The sequence below is a fragment of the Giraffa tippelskirchi genome, chromosome 8, assembly GCF_054371585.1.
Source record: "Giraffa tippelskirchi isolate mGirTip1 chromosome 8, T2T-mGirTip1v1.2.pri, whole genome shotgun sequence".
NCBI classification, from domain to species: Eukaryota; Metazoa; Chordata; class Mammalia; order Artiodactyla; family Giraffidae; genus Giraffa; species Giraffa tippelskirchi.
This window is the reverse complement of record NC_137282.1, coordinates 54,963,926-54,984,424: the sequence shown is the minus strand read 5'-3', so window position 1 is coordinate 54,984,424 and position 20,499 is coordinate 54,963,926.

Sequence of the window (20,499 nt, the reverse complement as noted above, 5' to 3'; positions counted from 1 at the left end):
GGCACGTGGAGTCGGCATGCCCTGCTGGTAGGGTAGAATACTGGTAGGAACTCAAAGAGGAAAAGTCCTTCACAGCATTCTGAGGCGTTTGTGTTTTTTCCAGGGAGTAGGAAGCGGTGGGCTTCCCTGTTGGCTTATATGGTAAAGAATCCACCTGCAATGCAGTAGACCCACATTGAATCCCTGGATCAGGAAGATCCCCTGGAGAAGGAAATGGCAACCCACTCCATTATTCTTCCTTGGAGAATCCCATGGACAGAGGGGCCTGGCAGGCTACAGTCTATGGGGTCACAAAGAGTCAGACACAACTGAGTGACTAACACTTTCACACTTTAGCAAACTGTGGCCCATGTACCAAATCTGGTTTTTGTTTTGTTTCATTTTGAGGTAATATTGGTTATAACATTATATATGTTTCCTGTGTACATCATGTTTCTGCTTGTGTGTACTGTACAGATTGCTTGCCACCAAAAATTGCTTCCAAATAAAATTTGATTGGATCCAAATTTTCCACGTGAAATCAAAGTGTCCCAGGCAGTGGCCCAGGTGGACCTGTGTCTGTAGGAATGAAGGCTGTGTATCTGGTTGAAGCTAAGTCAGATGAGAGCTCACACCCACCAGCCCCAGGACCCCATCTATACCTGAGGAGGATGCTATGGGGCCTTCCCAGGACAGACTCATTTGCCATGCCCTCCTCCCACCTCTTGTCTGTAGAAAAACTTTAGTGAGAGGATAATTTTAATCAAAGAAGTAGGAAAATGTAGAAGCAAAGGGAAACTGTCAAAAAAGGCAAAATATTAATAGTTCAGCCATTAAGCAAAGTTGAAGGACATTTAGTTCATCCTCAAGGGCTATGGATAATATTCTGAGTCAAGTCCTCTGAGCTGTTTTATACATACTGAAATCCAGACCAGGTGGAAGGAGTTAATTACATGACGACCAAACTGTAGCTATGACATAAACCGCTCCATTTTGCACAATTCCAAGAACTGGCCTCAAGGAAACGGAAAAAAATTGATCCTGAAACTGAAGGTTAACTGTACTTAAAACAATCAAGATGTCACTGATCAGATCACTGATGACCAATTTCAATATACTGTCAGAGCTGACTGTGCTGTTCCTGCATGTAGCCCCCTCCCTCTGCCTATATACACCCCTGAAACTCCCCTTTAAAAGCTCTTGGCCCCTGATAAGCAGTTAGGAGTTGGCTTTTGGACATGAGTCCACCTTCTTCTAGGTTGCTGGCCTCCTAAATAAGGCAAGCTTTCCTTTCCTACTAACTCTTGTCTCTCAAGTATTGGCTTTCCAGTGGCGACCAGCCAATCCCAAGTTAGGGAACACACCCCCAGCACTCTCTAACTTTACTGCCTTTGGCCTCTTCCCAGTGCTGCTACTGTGATCCCACTCACCCTGGAAAAGGACGCTCTCATCCTTATCATTCTAATAAATCCTTTTCTTCCTGCCACGATTCTCTCTCAACCCCAGCTTCCTGCCATCAGCTCAGAATACTGTAGAAGTTCCAGAATGTCAGCAGGTGATACTGACATTTTTTTAATGATTGAAATAAAATCCAGTTGAAACCTATTTCTCTGAATCACGCTTTAATTTTGTTCGAATGATCTGCTCTCTGTAAGAGATATAATAATCTTTGAGGAAGACAATTTTTAAAAGTAATCTGACTACCCTCTGCTTATATATTAAGCTCTTGCTGCAGCTCATTGGAGAAGCAGACATGTATCTGACACAAATCAGGTTATGTTTAATTCTAGTTAAAGAAGAGAAGTATCTTACAGAAATGAGTCATGAACTCTTCTAAGAATAAAACTATACAGATAGAGATATATGGGCTTCCCAGGTGGTGCTAGTGGTAAAGAATCTGTCTGCCAGTATAGGAGATGTAAGAGACACAGTTTGATCCCTGGGTCGGGAAGATCTCCTGGAGGAGGACATGGTAACCCTATTCCAGTCTTCTTGCCTGGAGAATCTCATGGACAGGGGAGTCTGTCAGGCTATAGTCCACAGGGTTGCAAAGAGTCAGTCACAACTGAAGCAACTTAGCATGCACAATATATATACATATATATGTGTGTATATATATATATAGTCCATTTGTTCTGTTTCTCTAGAGAACACCAGCTGATTCAGCATGCATATAATAATTTTGTTAAATTATTACAACTATGTAGATTTAGTTGTGGTGAGTTGATTACAGTATGTCCCCAAATTGTTTCTTTCTTTTGTTCTTTTTTACCCCTGGCTTCTCGGGTCTTAGTTGCAGCTTGAAGGATCTAGTTCCCTGACCAGGGACCGAACCTGGGCCGCCTGCATTGGGAGTGTGGAATCTTAACCACTGTACCACCAGGGATGTCCCACCCATTTGTTTCTGCCTCCTTGTATCCATACCCTTTGAAGGTCCCTTTCACCCTGACTCTAGGCTCAGCTATTTAGCTTGATTCTTACCAGTGAAACAATAGCAAATATGATCTAAGCAAAGACTTGAAAAGTATTTGTGTATTGGAGCGTACCTTTCTGCTGCTCTTAAAACCTGAGGCCACCATGTGGACCAGCCCAGGTAGGCTGTTGGAGGCAGTGGAAGCCACTGAAGAAGCCTCAGACGTCCCATCTGTGCTGGTCAAAGCTGATCCATCAGCTGACTGCAGACAAAGGAGCAAGCCCAGGTTAGGTTACCTGAGACTTTCTTGTGCCAGGACACCCAGCTGAACCCAGCCTAAATTGCCAACCTGAAGAATCATTAGCTAAATAATGATTGGAATTTCTAGCTAAGTTTTAGGATAGTTTCTTATGAGAAAATAATACCTAATGCATTATAGTAGAACAAAAGCCCAGCAATCTATATGCAAAATTGTCAATAGCAGTCTCTATGTAATTTCTACATAGACATTGTAGAGAACTTTCCATTTATTCTTCCCAGAGTCTTTTCCCACTGTTTAAAATGAGTGGCTTCCCAGGTGGCACTAGCAGTAAAGAACCCACCTGCCAAAGCAGGAGACTTAACAGACTCAGGTTCCACCCCTGGGCCAGGAAGATCCCTTGGAGAGGGGCATGGCAACTCACTCCAGTATTCTTGCCTGGGAAACCCCATGGACAGGGAGCCTGCGGGGGGCTACAGTTCAGGGCATGGCAAAGATTAGGATATGACTGAAGCCACTTAGCACTCCCTAAAGAGCATGCATTACGTCTATGAGCATAAAAAAATAGCAAAAGCTATTGCAAATTAATTAATTAATTGAAAAATTAATTTTTAAAGTGACCCCACTCTTCTCAGATTTTCTGCTGTAATTACTTTTTGCACAAATAAATCTCTAATTAATCATGAAGTGTTTTGATATCTTGAACTGATATTTAAAGCTTTCTTTGCTACTTGACAGAGGGAGCAGAACAGAAAGTGGTATATATTTGCGTGTGTGTGTGTCTTCCATAGTTATTAACGTCCAACTGACATGCAGCATAGACTCATAAATGATTTGATATTAACAAATAAGACAGGGTAAGGAATGGAATATTTGGAAGAAAAAGAGAGTCCCTGGCTATGGGAATTAGTGAATTGCCTGAAAAATCCAATACCAACGCGTTTGGAGGCCATTTGTATCTGCCTTTGCCCTGTATGAACAGCTGGAGTTCCTTTGATAACACCATGATTCTATGCTTCCATTTCCAATTTCTAGCTTAACTCAAACTGATTTAAGCAATAAATATACATACAAACCAGTAAATTAAACAAATCATGGAAATTTAGAACACACATCTAAAGTTCCATTAGAGAGCTAATTTGGAAAGAGAATAGTTCTTTAAAGACAAGTGAAACAAACAACACGGAAAAATTGCATAAACCAGGAGTTCAAATGTGAAAGAGACCATCTTCAACTAACTTTCTGGAGTTTAACTTTCAAACAGTATAACAAAGGAGCCAAAAACTATCCACTTTCGATTGAGTTAATGAAGAAGCAAGCAAGCGGTATTCAGCTTTCTTTGATTTTTCAAAAAGACGCCATGTAGACTTTTAAGAAGGAGATGACACAGAGCAAAATAGATGATAAGAGGAGACAAAAACTAGATGAGAAGTGAAGCGAGACTGTCACTGCCTTCAACTCAAGATGGTCACTGGGTTACTTCAGGGAGGGCTGTTATGCACCATAAAACTGACTGGTTCTGACAAGGCTCTGAACACAGAATCTCTAAGATATGCCAATAGCACTGAAATGGGAGACGGAAAGAATGAGGAGCAGCGTGACCAGGTTTAAGAGGATTTGAGTCATTTGGGTAACTGGGCCAGCAGATGGCAAACGCAGTTCATTCTGCAAAACTGGAGAAGCTAATCCAGTAATAATGATCCTCCATTTATGTGGCGTTATTCTTTACAAAGCACCTTTCACCAGGAGTTTCCCACAATGCCTCTGTGATGACCGTGCATGGGACACTAAGATATTAGCAGGGATGGAACGAGCCCTGTCAGGGGAGATGTATAACCCACATGGCCGGGGTACCCAGAAGAAGGCGATGCTCAAAGCAGAAGCAGGAGAACCCAAGGTGATGCACAAACAGAAGTGTCTTTTGGACACTCACTGGAGAGAACTAAGCCCGCACAGTGTTTGCAGGATTCAGAATGATGATCCATGAGGGGTTAGAGTGTTATCTCCTTGAGGTTAGATTAAATATATATATTTGTGCACCAGATTATGAGGTTTTTCTCGAAATAAAAGTTTAAAGAATTTAGCTTTATCTTCCTAAAAGGATAACACACACACACACACACACACACACACACACACATCTTTCAAATGGCCAAATGAAACTTTTCACAGTTTTGTAAATAATTCTGAAGATTGAACAAGCGATTCAGTGAGTGTTGGTCTCCAGGGAGAATGAAAAGAACTTTGTTCTTGAACTGACTGCACTGGTTTCCCTCTTTCAAAAGCAAATTTCTCTTCTTTCTTTGTTCCACCCCTTCCCAATCCCTCTCCTCCTAGTTCTTAGTCAGGCAGAGGGTGTGACGGGACACACACAAAGGTTAGACTTTAATGCAATAAAGAACCAGCAGTCCAGTCCTACTGTCAACTGCTCCACCCAGCCACCTCAAGTCAACAAACCTGAGCCTCTGGAACATTTTGACAGCTTGAATTTTCTATCCACCTTATTGATATCACCTATATGTATGTATGGCTCCTGTATGGCTTCAGTTCAGTCACTCAGTCATATCTGACTCTATGTGACCTTGTGGACTGCAGCACACCAGGCCTCCCTGTCCATCACCAACTCCTGGAGCTTGCTCAAACTCATGTCCATTGAGTCGGTGATGCCATCCAACCATCTCATCCTCTGTCGTCCCCTTCTCTTCCCACTTTCTATCTTTCCCAGCATCAGGGTCTTTTCTAATGAGTCAGTTCTTTGCATCAGGTGGCCAAAGGATTGGAGTTTTAGCTGCAGCACCAGTTCTTCCAATGAACATTCAGGACTGATTTCCTTCCGGATTGACTTGTTGGATCTCCTTGCAGTTCAAGGGACTCTCAAGAGTCTTCTCCAACACCAGAGTTCAAAAGCATCAATTCTTCAGCACTCAGCTTTCTTTGTAGTCCAACTCTCACTTCCATACATGACTACTGGAAAAACCGTAGCTTTGACTAGATGGAAATTTGTTGGCAAAATATTGTCTCTGCTTTTTAATAAGCTGTGTAGGTTGGGCATAACTTTTCTTCCAAACAGCAAGCACCTTTTAATTTCACGGCTGAGTCAAGAGTGGAGAGCCAGCTTACGTGGATGGTTGAGTGACGCAAAGCCCAGAAAACAGAGAAGGTGGAACTTGCCCTGCATGGCTTTGGAAGCACTTGAATTCCAATTCCTCAAAGCTCAGCTGTTTAAAATACAGCTCCTCTTGCTTACATAACCAGGACAATTATTTATATTAATCATCTCTCCCAAGGGGAGCAGGTGGGAGAGAGTCCAACCAAGCCTACAAGTCAGATTGCTGTAAGAATGAGGAAGAACCTATGTCTGCAACACACAGAGGGCCAAGGGGATGGTCATTCTTGCTTTCATCTCCCTGAGAGTCTTGCTATTGCCAGTGGGTCAGATCCAAGTCAGACCTCAGCCCACCTCATGGTGAAGTTGCCCTGAAAGGTTGTATACTGTTAGTGTTAGAAGGGTAGCAATCTCAGGCTGTACCATGTAGATTCCAGAACCGGAAACTATTTCCTCTCGCAAGTCTTTTCTCAACTACTTTCAGACATCACAGCATTCACACCGATAATTCAAGGGTGATGTTGACAAACGGAAGTTTGATCACTGGCGTGACATTCACTGGTGCTTAGTAAGCCCTCTGGAGCTAGAGCTTTTAAAGAGTAATTGCCAGAATTAGGGATGTTCATTTTTTAAATTGGGGAACTTAAAATGTTTTAAAGTATGATCATGCACAAGAGAGAGTCAACTTAATCTGTTTATATAACTCTGGAGCAGCACCGTCCAGTAGAAAGATAATGTGAAGCACATGTTTAATCTTCAGTTTTCTAGTACTGATTTAAAAAGCAAAGGGAAATTGGTGAGATTAATTTTTATTCACATTACCATCTCACTATTTTATTGAGATATAATTGACATAAAACATTGTATTCGGTCCAGGTGTACAACATAATGATCTGATATTTGTGTATATTGTGAAATGATCAGCACAATATATCTAGTTAATATACATCACCACACATAGCAACAAATTTGTTTTCTTGTGACTGGAACTTCTAAGATCTGCTCTCTTAGCAACATTCAAATATTTATTAGAGTATTAACTGTAATCACCATGCTGTACATTATATCTCATGAGTTATGTATTTTGTAACTAGAAATTTATAGTGAAGTTAATTTTAATAATGTATCTCATTAACCCAATGTATCCTAAATAATCATTACAACATGTAATCAATATTTTTAAAAAACTTTGGGAATACTTAATTGTCTTTTTTCTTGTCGGGTCTTTTGAAGTTTAATGTGTACTTGATACAATTCATAGCCACATTTCAAGGACTCACTGGGCACCTGTCACCCATGGCTGCCACATTGTTCAGAGCAGCTCTAGAGCCAACAGTGGTCCATGATGTCCTAGAAAGAAATATCAGAGGGTCTGTCTTCAATCTCCTGTGCGACCTGTGGTCCTTCTTCCTCTAAATCGTCATGAGCCAGAAGCGTGTGTTACTGATGATAATTTCTCAGTTGGAAAAAATATCACCGCTCCTGTCTCTTTTCAACTAATGCTAACAAAGAACCAGCTTTCCCAAGGTCCCTTCCTCCTGGTCCTGATCCACAGCTTTCCTGCTACTTGTACAAACACCTCCTCCTCTGCCCTGCCGTCTCCCACACCCTCTCACATTCTGAACAGGCACGCCACCTCCAGACACATCTCACACCTTCTCACTACAGGGCACCCATGGACTGAACGGTGGTGGTGTGTTACTGCAAACCATAGGCAGCCTTATAACACCATCAACGGCTGCAAACAAGGCAGTCCAAGCCTGCAGGAGTCCTCACAGTTACGGTTCTTCAGCACTTCAGTTACGATGCTTCGGGGCCTTTTGAGTTTCTCATCCTGCTTGCATTTGTTACTGCGGCTGTTTTAACAGACACAAGCAACAAACACTATTCTGGAAAGTAAGTCCCCCAAGACCTGCCTACCTTTATCTAACTCCAGGGACCTAAAGTGCTTTCTTAGCAAAAATTGTTTCCTAGAAAAGCCTCAGAGCGTTTACCCGAGGGGCGCTCCATCAGGAGAAGTCCACAGCTGGTGGTATCTGGCAAAAGACAGCACACAGTGGCCACGATCTTGGAGTGTCTTGGGAAATGCGGACATTTGGCCTGGGGCCCCCTCCCTGGGTCCTTTTACATATGGCAGCTTTATAATACTTGATGCCAGAATAAGAAGCTAATAAATAAGGGCTCCTACCTCCTTCTCTTCTGACTCTAGAAGAAAGCAGCCTCTGATAGGGGGAGGGATAATCAGAGAGTTTGGGATGGCCATGTACACACTGCTGAATTTAATGGATGACCAATACGAACCTTCTGGATAGCACAGGGACTCTGCTCAATGTTCTGTGGCAGCCTGTATGGGAGGGGAGCCTGGGGGAGAATGGATACATGGATATGTATAGCTGAGTCCCTTCACTCTTCACCTGAAACTATCATAACATGGTTAATAGGCTATGAAAGTCGCTCAGTCGTGTCCGACTCTTTGCGACCCCATGGACTAGACAGTCCATGGAATTTTCCAGGCCAGAATCCTGGAGTAGGTAGCCTTTCCCCTTCTCCAGGGGATCTTCCCAACCCAGGAATTGAACCCAGGTCTCCCGCATTGCAGGTGGATTCTTTACCAGCTGAGCCACAAGGGAAGCCCATTAATAGGTTATACTCCAATATAAAATAAAAAGTTTAAAATTTTTAAAAAATAAAAAGTTTAAAAAATAAAATATGGGGTTTCTATAAAATGTAAAAAAAATGAAAAAGAAGAAAGCAGCCTCTGCTTCTCTCCAGTTGTACCCTCTCACTGTTCTTAGCACCAGATGATGCCAGCAAGTACAAGTTGCTGAGTGTTGCTTTTAGAAAAGAAAAAAAAAAAAAGTATATATATATATATAAGATGCACATGTCAGGTAACAGCATGACTTAAGTAAAGTGCCAAGTTCGGGTATTTTTTAAATATCCTCACCATAGGGACAGGAGAGGAAAAAGGCGTCAGAATAATCTGTGAATCCAAGATTTAATTGTGGTATTGACTGTAGCTTTCTTCTGCTGGTTTAGCAAAACCTCTGTTCTTCACATGCGTATTAGCAGGTATGACCCCTGCTAGGCGTCTCCCCGGGCAATGGAAGTGGGGGCCTTTGGAGTGCGGATTCTTCTAAGACTTTATTTAAGGTTCTCCTCAACTGTCCACACCACATATTGATTTTCCGTCACAGCTCTATGTCTGGAGGGTTGGTAATCTCCATTGATCCACAGAGAGCATTTTCAGTGCATCAAAGAGGTACAGAGGGTGAGACCCAGAGGGAAAGATGGAAGCCATGCTTTCAGTGCTGGACACGGCTAGAAGTGTAAAAGTCACATCAAACATTAAGCTAAATTTGAGACTTTTTTCTTGAACGTTCTGAAATCTATTGACATGTGAGTCTCAATGGGACACAAAAAAGGGGAAGGATCATTACCTCTTCTAATGGAAAAATTCCCCCTGGTGGAATGCAAGCAAGCCATCTGCATGACACACAGAATTCTGCATTTGTCTTTCTGTGGAAGACTTCAGGTTTGAATCACAAACGTCTAAGTTGTGGAGTTCAGTCAGTCCTGAGGTGATGCTAGTAGGTCAGGGTCATGAGTCAAACTGAGGACAAGCTGATTAGCTTTGCTTCCTCATCAAAGGCTATCCCAGGAGCCTTGGTGATGGAATCCACGCCATTACCAGGGGCAAGGAGTGCCTGACGTCATGGAGTCTGTTACAGCAAAGGGCAATGCTGCTCTGGAATGGAGCTGCCCACCTCCCAGGCCAGAGTGCCAACTGGCCATGGGACATCCTGTGTGCATCAGAATCTCAGACCCAAGTACTGATGAAATTATTTGCAGGGCAGCAATGGAGACATAGACACAGAGAACAGACTTAAGGACATGGTGAGGGGGCGGGAGAGGAAGGAGAGGGTGGGATATATGGAGCAAGTAACATGCAAACATTCATTACCATACAGAAAATAGAAAACCAATGAGAATTTGCTGTATGACTCAGGGAACTCAAACTGAGGCTCTGTAACGATCTAGATGGGTGGGATGGAGAGGGAGGTTCAGGAGAGAACAGACATATGTATATGGCTGATTCATGCTGATAGTTGGCAGAAATCAACACAATACTGTAAAGCAATTATCTTTCAATTAAAAATAAACAAATTTTTTTAAAAATCTCAGACTTGGGCTCACTGAACAAGTATCTCAGGCTGCCGTAAGAAAATACCACAGACTCTAGGTAGCTTAAACAATACAGTTTTATTTCTCACCAGTCTGGAGGTTGGAGGTCTGCGTGGTCAGGTTCTGGCGGGAACTCTCTTCCTGGCTTGGAGATAGCCACTTTCTCACTGGTGTTCATTTGGTCTCTCCTTGGTTTGTGAACCTGGAGAAAGAGAGAGATCTCTGCTGTCTCTTTCTCTTCTTATAAAACCACCAATCCTGTCAGATTAAGACACCACCCTTTGACCACACAGCTTTAGCTCCTAAAAGGTTTATCTTCAAGTACAGTTACATTAGAGGTTAGGATGCTGACATATTAATTAAGCGGGGGGCGGGGCAGGGACATAGTTCAGTCCATAACACTTACCTTCCTTACACAATATTATTTCATCTCCCTAAACAGACTTGGTCTTCACTTTTTAAAAAAGATGAAAAAGGGCATCTTTTCTCCTTGAGTAAGACACTTTAGCTGCCCTGGTGTCTCAGTGGTAAAGAATCAGCCTGCCAATGCAGGAAACACAGGTTCAATCTCTGGTCCAGGAATATCTCCTGGAGAAGGAAATGGCAACCCACTCCAGTATTCTTGCCTGGACAGTTCCACAGACAGAGGAGCCTGGTGGGCTGCAGTCCATGGGGTCGCAAAGAGTTGGCCATGACTTAGTGACTGAACAACAAACACAAGATAGTTTAGAATTTAGATATTATTTACCTAAACTTTTTAAGATAATAACACAATTGAACATGTAAACAAGTAATAAAAAAATAATCAACTCATACCCAAGTGGGTAACTAACTCAAGTCCATGAAGTTTATAAAGACAAAAAGCAAGGTCAAAGACAGACAGTTATGAATCTGCAAATTTGAGTTTCCAATATGATGACTTGCATAGTTCCTGATACCAAATAAACCCTCAGTGTTGAATGCATGAATGAATGAATATGTTCTAATAATGAGAAGAGACTAATATGAATTAAAATCAGTGCCAGAAACAGCCCCATTTATCAATGCTTATTCAAGGCTAAAACTGACCTAAAATGACTTCCTTTTGAAAGTCAGGATTTCAAAATATAAAACCATAACATTTCAAACACAGATAATTACATTTCTTATCAAATGCATTAATTCTTGTCAAATAATTCAGTTTAATATATATCCAGTTTAATTAAAATTTATAAGTGGTTGTGGACCAAACCAAGTGTATCTTAATTAAATCTGAACATGGCTCACAGATGTTAAGGTCAACCCTAATTTTAATAAATGAGAAGCAAATACAGTCATTAAAGATTTGGGTGAGTAATTTCGGTCAGGTGGAAAGCAAGATGAATGGGAGGCAAGACAGTCCCATCTACTCAAGGCTGGAAAGTAATTGACCCACTAGCCAGAACATGCAGAAGACAAGCTGACCTGTCCGGAAAGTGGAAATAGGATCTAATGAATGAACGCGCAAGTCAATCATCAAGTGAAAAACTTTTACCTGTTAAGAAAGGAGGAGACACCTACTCTGATAGCTCACACATCTTGGGGGTTCCCAGTCAGTTCTGACACTGTTCAGATGAATTATAAATTGGAGACAGACAGTCTCAGCAGAGTCCATGCTCAAGGCTGTGGGCCTACGTGAATTAGGTTACCAGATGAAATACAGCGCATCCAGTTAGATTAGAATTTCAGATGAAGAACAAATCATTTTTTTGCTGTAAGTATACCCCATACGATATACATCCTGGATTTTTTTTCCCCTCAATTTGGCAACCCTCTACATGAACCACCTCAGGCTTATAACAAAAGGCTTGTCAAGAAGCTTCCTATAATTCTGAAATAAGCCATAACACTGGTTGAACGATTTTCGTTAAAGACTGAAGAAAGTCTGAAACGGTAACTCCACACCTTGGTTATGCTATTTCCAGTCCTTGAAGGGTGTTGGGGGGAGACAACCTGTGTTTTAACCACAGAGTCATTCCTAACCTCCTGACTAAGAGTCCTTTTTAATGCACCTCCCTCCAAGCTATCCAGACCCTGGAGAAATGTGTCAGTCAGAGGGGACTGGCTGGTCAGATAATCAACCTAGAAGCACTTCCTCGGGTCTGTTCTGTTAACAGTCCTGTGCTGCAGATCACATGTGAAACAAAGCCCCCCAGTACCTCTGCCGTTCAGGAGCCATGCCGGTGGAGTAGGGACTTACCAAGGCTTAGCTGGGTCTCACTGGCAGAGCCAAGACTAGTGCTCTTCGATTACAAGTTATCCTTCCGTGAGCTTTTCAGTACATAATGTTTATAAGTGCCACTGACACTCAGGGGAAAAAAGTTAATCTTTTCCAATTTGCATGCTCAGAAAAGATTTAGATAGGTTGAAATACATTTATTCATTCATTCATTCAACAGTCTTTACTCATTATCGACCTCATGTGCAACACTTTTGCAGGTTCTGGGCCCATGGATACCATGCCTGCCTGCAAAGAGACTGACCAGATGTCCACCACACCCTTTCCGGCCTCTGCTAGGCACAATCAGGCTCCATTCCCCAGCCTGCCTTGCAGCTCTGTGGCCATTGGACTGAGCACTAGCCAGTAGAATGCAGGCAGGAGTGACACTGGGCATTCCCAACCTTGGTCCATTGAAAACCTTCCATATGAAAGCCTCAATCTCCCTCCCTCCTCTGTCTGACAACCAGAGGCAGAGGATCCTACAAATACGTCTCGGCAGAGAAAGGAGGAGACACAAAATGGGTATCTGGAAGACTTGACCCCTATCACTCACATGGAAGTGCCATTTGAAGGAAAAAAAAAATAGGTAATCCTTTACTGTGCAAAATCACTGAGGTGTAGACATTATTTGCTACAGGAGTTAGGCTACCCTGACCCACTGCCTTGGTGGAATTTACAAGGGAAGAAATTTAGAAATGGGCACAACCAAAGATGGATATGATTACAAATTAATCACGATCTGTGAGTGTTGTATGGAAACAACCAGAGGGCAACAGTAAAGAATAACAGAGATGGAGGGGCTGCTTTGAAATGTCTGGATTGGGCCAAAAATGAGCCAATGGGAATGACAAGGAGAATAGCACATGCTCACACAGCACTTTAGACATCTAAACTCATTTGCACTGACAACATTTCTGTACAGCCCCCCTGCAAGGGACCAGAACATATTCTACTTGGTCACAGCCTACACAATACCAGTTGTTAAGTCTTTCTAATGTCGCCTGGGCTTCCCTCATAGCTCAGTCGGTAAAAAGTCTGCCTGCAATGTAGGAGATCTGGGTTTCATCCCTGGGTCAGGAAGATCCCCTGGAGAAAGAAATGGCAACCCACTCGAGTATTCTTGCCTGGAGAATCCCATGGACAGAGGAGCCTGGCGGGCTACAGTGTGTGGGGTTGCAAGAGTCGGACATGACTGAGCTAAGCACACACACACAATGTCACCTTTGTGTAAGAGGATGGCTGGTGGGGAGGATTTCAGATAGAGCAGTGTCTCTCAGTCAGGAGTGAGTTTGCCACCCATGAGACATTCAACCATGTCTGGAGACATTTTTAGTTGTCACAGTTTACCGAGGGTGGTAGGGCTTCCCTGATAGCTCAGTTGGTAAAGAATCCACCTGCAATGCAGGAGACCCCAGTTAGATTCCTGGGTTGGGAAGATCCGCTGGAGAAGGGATGGCCTACCCACTCCAGTATTCTGGATGAGGGTGGCTGTTACTGATATATATTTGGTAGAAATCAAGGACACTGCAAAACATTCCATAATGTATATGACAGCCCCTAACACAGAATTCAGAGAAGGCAATGGCAAGCCACTCCAGTACTCTTGCCTGGAAAATTCCATGGATGGAGGAGCCTGGTGGGCTGCAGTCCATGGGGTCACGAAGAGTCGGACACAACTGAGAGACTTCACTTTCACTTTTCACTTTCATGCATTGGAGAAGGAAATGGCAACCCACTCCAGTGTTCTTGCCTGGAGAATCCCAGGGACAGGGGAGCCTGGTGGGCTGCCATCTATGGGTTTCGCACAGAGTCGGACACGACTGAAGCGACTTAGCAGCAGTAGCAGTAGCAACACAGAATTATCCAGCCCCAAGTGTCTATGGTGCTGAGGTTAACAAATCCTAGGAAAGACTAAAAAAGGGGATATGCAACGTCCCTAATGCCCAGAAAGACTGGCACTGAAGGTACATTAGGCAGAGAGGAACAATTAGAGCAGTGGGCAGGCCACACAGAGTGGCCTTGTAAGCTATGGTAAGGTCTTGACCCCATAGAATGGAAAAGATGTCAAGAGTTACAAAGCAGTGGCTGTGAACCACTTGATATATCAGGAAGTTTGGAATGGGGAGTGATGGTGGAGGAAGTGAAAAGTCAATGGATTGGAACTGCACCTCGGAGCCAGAAGTGGCAGAATTTCTTGATAGGTGACATAAGGTGGGGGTGGGGGAAGAGAAAGTAGGAGGAGTTGAGGATGATGCCAAAGGCTCTGACCCAGGTGAGTGGCTGGCTGGGTAGGGGGGTTGTGCTCTGATTGTGGAAAAGGGGGAGGAAGGTGGAAGGGGGACATGACGATACCTGTGAACCAACAGACGGGTGTATCAAGTGAGTGGCTGGATGTGAGAGCCTTGGGCTTGGGATTTCCACCTGGGTGTCATGAGGACAAATCATTGATCTCGGCGGGGGGGGGCAGTGGGCAGACAAACAGTGAGCTGTAGGACTCTCAAAATATTTAACAGTTAGAGAGAAAAGGTAGAATGAACAATGGAAAAGAGGAAGAAAGGACCAAGTGGGAAGAAAACCTAGAGTGTGACGTTCTGGAGGGCGGGATGTGTTCTGGAAAAAGGGGCATGTTCTGTCCCAGTAACAACAATGAGCTGAATGAGATGGAGCATGGAGGCCAGAGGTGATCTTGAAAAGGTAGATCAAAACAAAAGTGGGTAAAAACCAGATTAGAAGGATCTGAGAATGTAAACAAATGGAGAATTGCAAGACAGTTCTGCAAAACAAATGGAGAAAGTACAAGTTGACAATTCTTAGGAGAATTGAGATTTTTTTTTTTTTTTGCTGTGAAATGGAGCAAAACTATAGGGCACTAACTGGAGCAGAAAGAGGTCAAGGAAGATTTAAAGGGGTTAGAAAAACTACTGTGTGTTTTCATGCTCTGAAAAAATGGTCCAGCAGAGAGAAGGTGATGCTGCCAGGGGAAGGAACAAGACGGTAGGGAAGACATAGGGTTGTGTCCTCCAGAGAGCACAGGACTGGCCTTGGAGGGAGAAAGGAGATGTTCTTTCAGTGCAGGTAGGTGTCTAGATTCAGTTCAGTTCAGTCGCGTCTGACTCTTTGCAACCCCATGAATTGCAGCACGCCAGGCCTCCCTGTCCATCACCAACTCCCGGAGTCCACTCAAACTCATGTCCATTGAGTCGGTGATGCCATCCAACCATCTAATCCTCTGTCGCCCCCTTCTCCTCCTGCCTTCAATCTTTCCCAGTATCAGGGTCTTTTCTAATGAGTCAGTTCTTCGCATCAGGTGGCCAAAGTATTGGAGTTTCAGCTTCAACATCAGTCCTTCCAATGAACACCCAGGACTGATCTCCTTTAGGATGGACGGGTTGGATCTCCTTGCAGCCCAAGGGACTCTCAAGAGTCTTCTCCAACACCACAGTTCAAATGCATCAATTCTAGATTTGATGATGCTAAATTAACACGTTTCCATCCAATTCCTTCTATTTTCACGGCAAACTAACACCTGGTTGATGACCTGCCTGTGGGAGGCATAGGTAGGAAGAGGGGCTTGGAGATTTAAGGAGAAAAATTGAAACATGGAGTGGTTATCCCAGAGAAGGGAAAGCAAATATCCCAGGGGAAAAAGTAGTGTTGATAACTCACTGAATTTTGAGACCATGAATTTTTACAATTGGCTCCCACAAATCATCCATTCAATTTTCAATCAGATTCTTCTCCAAAGCACTACTGGGAGTAGATTGTTTGGCCCTAGAAAGATGATAGATAGCAAAATCAACTCTGAATATTCATTGGAAAGACTGATGCTGAAGCTGAAGCTCCAATACTTTGGCCACCTGATGCGAAGAGCTGACTCACTGGAAAAGACCCTGATGCTGGGAAAGATTGAAGGCAGGAGGAGAAGGGGACAACAGAGGATGAGATGGCTGGATGACATCACCGACTCAATGGACATGAATTTGAGCAAACTCTGGGAGATAGTGAAGGACAGGGAAGCCTGGTGTGCTGCAGTCCATGGGGTCACAAAGAGTCAGACATGACTAAGCGACTGAACAACAACAACAGTGAAGCCAAAGAGAGACCCCCCCCACCCTATGGAGATGGCCCCCATCCTATGGATAATGACCATCACAAGGTTGCAGGCTGCTGGGAGTTCTCAGCCATGGTCATTACAGCTACAGGTCAGCACACGTGCCTGCAGGGACAGGATGAATGGAGAGGTCCAAGCAAGAAGCACAGGTCCTGTCTGCCTTTTGATTTCATTTGCTTCTGGGGCAGGAATTTCAATGCTGAAATCCTATCATCATTATAAATTAGTCAAGTGTAAGTTGTATTGACAGTTAGCAATTAGCAGTTCCTGGCTACCATCTTCTCCATGAGAAGCAGCAGGCTGAAATTCAAAAGGCAGCTGTGAAAAGTCTCTGAGGAAGCCAGGCTTGGATGTCATATGCTTGGATTCCAGCCTTGTCTAATGACCTATCTGGTGTCCTGTGAGGCAATGTTTAAATAGTTTGCATTTCCAGCTTTTAGTCTGTTAAGGTCAGTATTAATTATGCCTTCTCTCCAGAGATGCTGTGAAAGCTGTTAAATTAAATCCAGGTTAATTTTCCCACTGCCTGTAACTAGCCTGTAACTTGAACACAATCTGATAGATGGAGGTTTCAAGCACCTTGAGTCAGATGAGAGAGAGGTGCCATTGTTCGTGAAAATGTTGAAAGTGCTAGTCGCTCAGTCATGTCCTACTCTTTGCAATCCCATGGACTGGAGCCTGCCAGGCTCCACTGTCCATGGGGATTCTCCTAGCCATAATACTGGAGTGGGTTGCCATTTCCTTCTCCAGGGGATCTTCCCGACCCAGGGATCGAACCTGGGTCTCCTGCATTGCAGGCAGATTCTTTACTGTCTGAGCCAGGAGGCAAGCCCATCATTAACAACTGTTACACATTTCCTAAAACATGCCTACTTGACACATGGAGGGAGGAGGAGGATGGAGGGGAAGATAGGAAAGCAGGATTGTTCTGGAAAAGAGAGAACTTACAGTCACTACCTGGGGCTTCCCTGGTGGCTCAGACAGTAAAGAATCTGCCTGCAATGTGGGAGACCCGAGTTCAATCCTTGGGTTGGAAAGATCCCCTGGAGAAGGGAACAGCTACCCTCTTTAGTATTCTTGCCTGGGAAATCCTATGGACAGAGGAGCCTGGCAGGTTACAGCTTATGGGGTCACAAAAGAGTCAGACACGACTGAGTGACTAATACACACACATAGTCACTGCCTAGGTAACTTACCTCTCCTCCAGAATGCTTTCAAAATGTTTAGCTAAAAGGAAATATTTTCAAAGCAAAATGTAGGAAGAAGCCCAACATGTAAAGGTAACAAATGTGGCATTATTTGGATTGCCAAGGGGGCTTTCCAGGCGGCGCTAGCGTTAAAGAATCCACCTTCTAATGCAAGAGATGCAAGAGACTCGGGTTCAATCCCTGGCTGGGGAAGATCCCTTGGAGAAGGGCATGGCTACCCACTCCAATATTCTTGCCTGGAGAATTACACAGGCGGAGGAGACTGGCGGGCTACAGTCCATGGGGCCGCAAAGAGTCTGACATGGCTGAGCACGTGCACGCGCATAAGCGCGCGCGCGTGCGCACACACACACACACACACACACACACACACACACACACACACACACACACACACACACACACACACACACGGCACAGATCTCTACACCCAGCCAGGTTCCCAAAGCTGGTCCAGACCCTCCAGAAAACCTCCATGTGGCTCAGGGGACGGCAGCTCCAAAACCTCTGTTGCCAACCTGTCCTCATGGATGTTAGAATCGGTGGTCCCATCGGTTCTAGGATGTTTTCATAAAAACGGAGACCTTTTCCTATGAAAAAACAGAGGCCCAGAATTATTGTCTCATCAGGCAAGAGCCAGGCTGCTCGCAGAGTGTGAATTATGGAGCATCAGGGAACTCCAAGGAGCCTATAAATCGGCTCCTTGTTTCCCATCACCCCGGTCACCTGACTTTCAGCCCCGAGCGATTTATTTTAAACCACTTGGCCTCTCACACCTTCTCACACTATTTCATGTTCTCCTCTCTCGGCTGCCCTGATTTTATCCCTTTAGATGTTAACCCTTTCTGACCTTCTCTCTATTTTTCTTTCAGAATGGACTTCACATAGTCTACTCCAGGGGAGCTTCCCAACCCAGGAATCGAACCCACATCTTTTGCCTTTCCTACATTGGCAGGCAGAGTCTTTACCACTAGTGCTACCTGGGAAGCCCCTTCATACAGTCATCTATACCTAAAGCATCTCTCTTACTCCTAGATGTGCTTTTGTGCCAGTTAGCCATCATTGCAGGGTGTTGTAGTGGTGATGTGCTCAGCTGTGACCAAGTCTTTGCGACCTCATGGACGGTAGCCCTCTAGGCTCATCTGTCCGTGGAATTTTCCAAGCAAGAACCTTGGAATGGGTTGCTATTTCCTTCTCTAGGGGATCTTCATGACCCACGGATTGGGCCCACATCTCCTGCACTGGCAAGTGGATTCTTTACCACTGAGCCACCAGGGAAACCTAGGAGAAAATAAACGTCGGCTTATTCCAAATGCAATCCCATTTGCTAAGTGAGAAATGAAAGCCTATGGAATCTACCCCAAATGCCTGGGCTGCACATGCAAGTGTCTTTTTAATGTGTGCAGATTTTAAGGATAGAGTTTTTAGTGGTTTCTGTGATGCGTCCTGACATGTCACCATGGGCCCTATTGTTTCTACCCGCTGGAGGCCCTGGAACCACTTAGGCCGTTGTTCATCTCATCTTCCAGTCCTGCCCCCCAGTGCCACTCAGTGCCACCACCATGACATGACCTCTCTTTATCAGCAGGTAGATACTACGCTGTGGGAAGGGATGTGAAAGGCAGAATAGCCCCCGGCTGAGAAGGTTTGCCTGATGATGCCAGAAGAACGGCAAAGGCATTGGACTAAAGGAAGACCAAGTGCGTAGAGCACAGGCTCAGAGTTTGCTCTAGTGAGAGAGTCGGTCACTGTAGTTTGCACTTGGCAGAGACTCGGTCAGTCAGAGGAGTGGGAAAGCTTCTCAGGGGAGAAAGAAAACACTCAGTTATGGCCTGATGGAGGCTATGGGCTGGAGAAGCTGGAGGAGCGCTAAGGAGAAGCGGGACATCCTGTGCCACTGGGCAGGGTGCACACGTGTCCTTCTCTTGTCGGTCCCAAGTTGGAAGTGGGAACAAAAATTAGAAAGGCTGACAGTTATTAATCTGGAGCTGATTGTTACAACACTTGTGACTTAGCTTCCTAGAAGTGTCACCAAGTCCAACCTCATACTGCTTGCTGCATGACAGGCTGATAAATCGAGAGATGAGGCTGTTTGGGGCAAGGAATAATAACTTTATTTGGAAAGCCAGTAGACCAAGAAGATGGTGGACTCATGTCCCAAAGAACCATCTTGCCTGAGGGAGAATTCAGGCTTCTTTTATACTAAACGGGGACGGAGTAAAGTCAAACACTTCCTGGTTCCCATCAGCCTCCAAAGAGGATGTGCTAATTTCCTCCTTCCTACTGTTATTCACAGGTGGGCTTGGTCAGGACGTTTCCTGTGAGCTAAACAAAGGTATTTGAGCTTAATGTTCATTACGTGGGAGGCAGGGTTCCCAGAGTTGAGCTATTACGTATAATTTAAGCTTATAGGCAACATCCCTTTAGAGATTAACTTGTAATAGAAACAAAGATTCATCCGTATTACAGAAGGTCACTAGACTTAGTGCTCTGACTTCCTACAAGTCAGACTTACAGACAGTGGACTCTCTTCCTCAGCTGGTTATGCATCAAAAGGGTTGGTGTCCTGGGGGGGTGACTGCAGGTTGTGGGCCAGAGTTCTATTTTTATGTATATGGTCTGACCATCATCCATGTGTCCATTCAGTCTCCCAGGCAAGTAAAGCAAGCAGCCACTGTCCACCCTGTCCACATCACACTCCAGCGGACAGGGGAGTGTAGTAGGCTGAACAGTGGCCCCCAGACAGGTATATCCGTGCCCTACTTCCCATAACTCTGAACGTGATCACACTTGTCAAAGGGATCTTTACAGATGTGATTAAATTAAGAGTCAGAAAATGAGATCACCCAGGATAACCTGGGTGGGCTCTTCATTTAACGAAGTGTTCTTAAGAAGACAGAGAGGAGGAGAAGCCACGTGAAGACAAAGGCAGATTGGGGGGGGTGGGTTGGCCACAACCCGAGGGACACCAGGAGCCACCAGAAGCTAGAAAAGCAGGA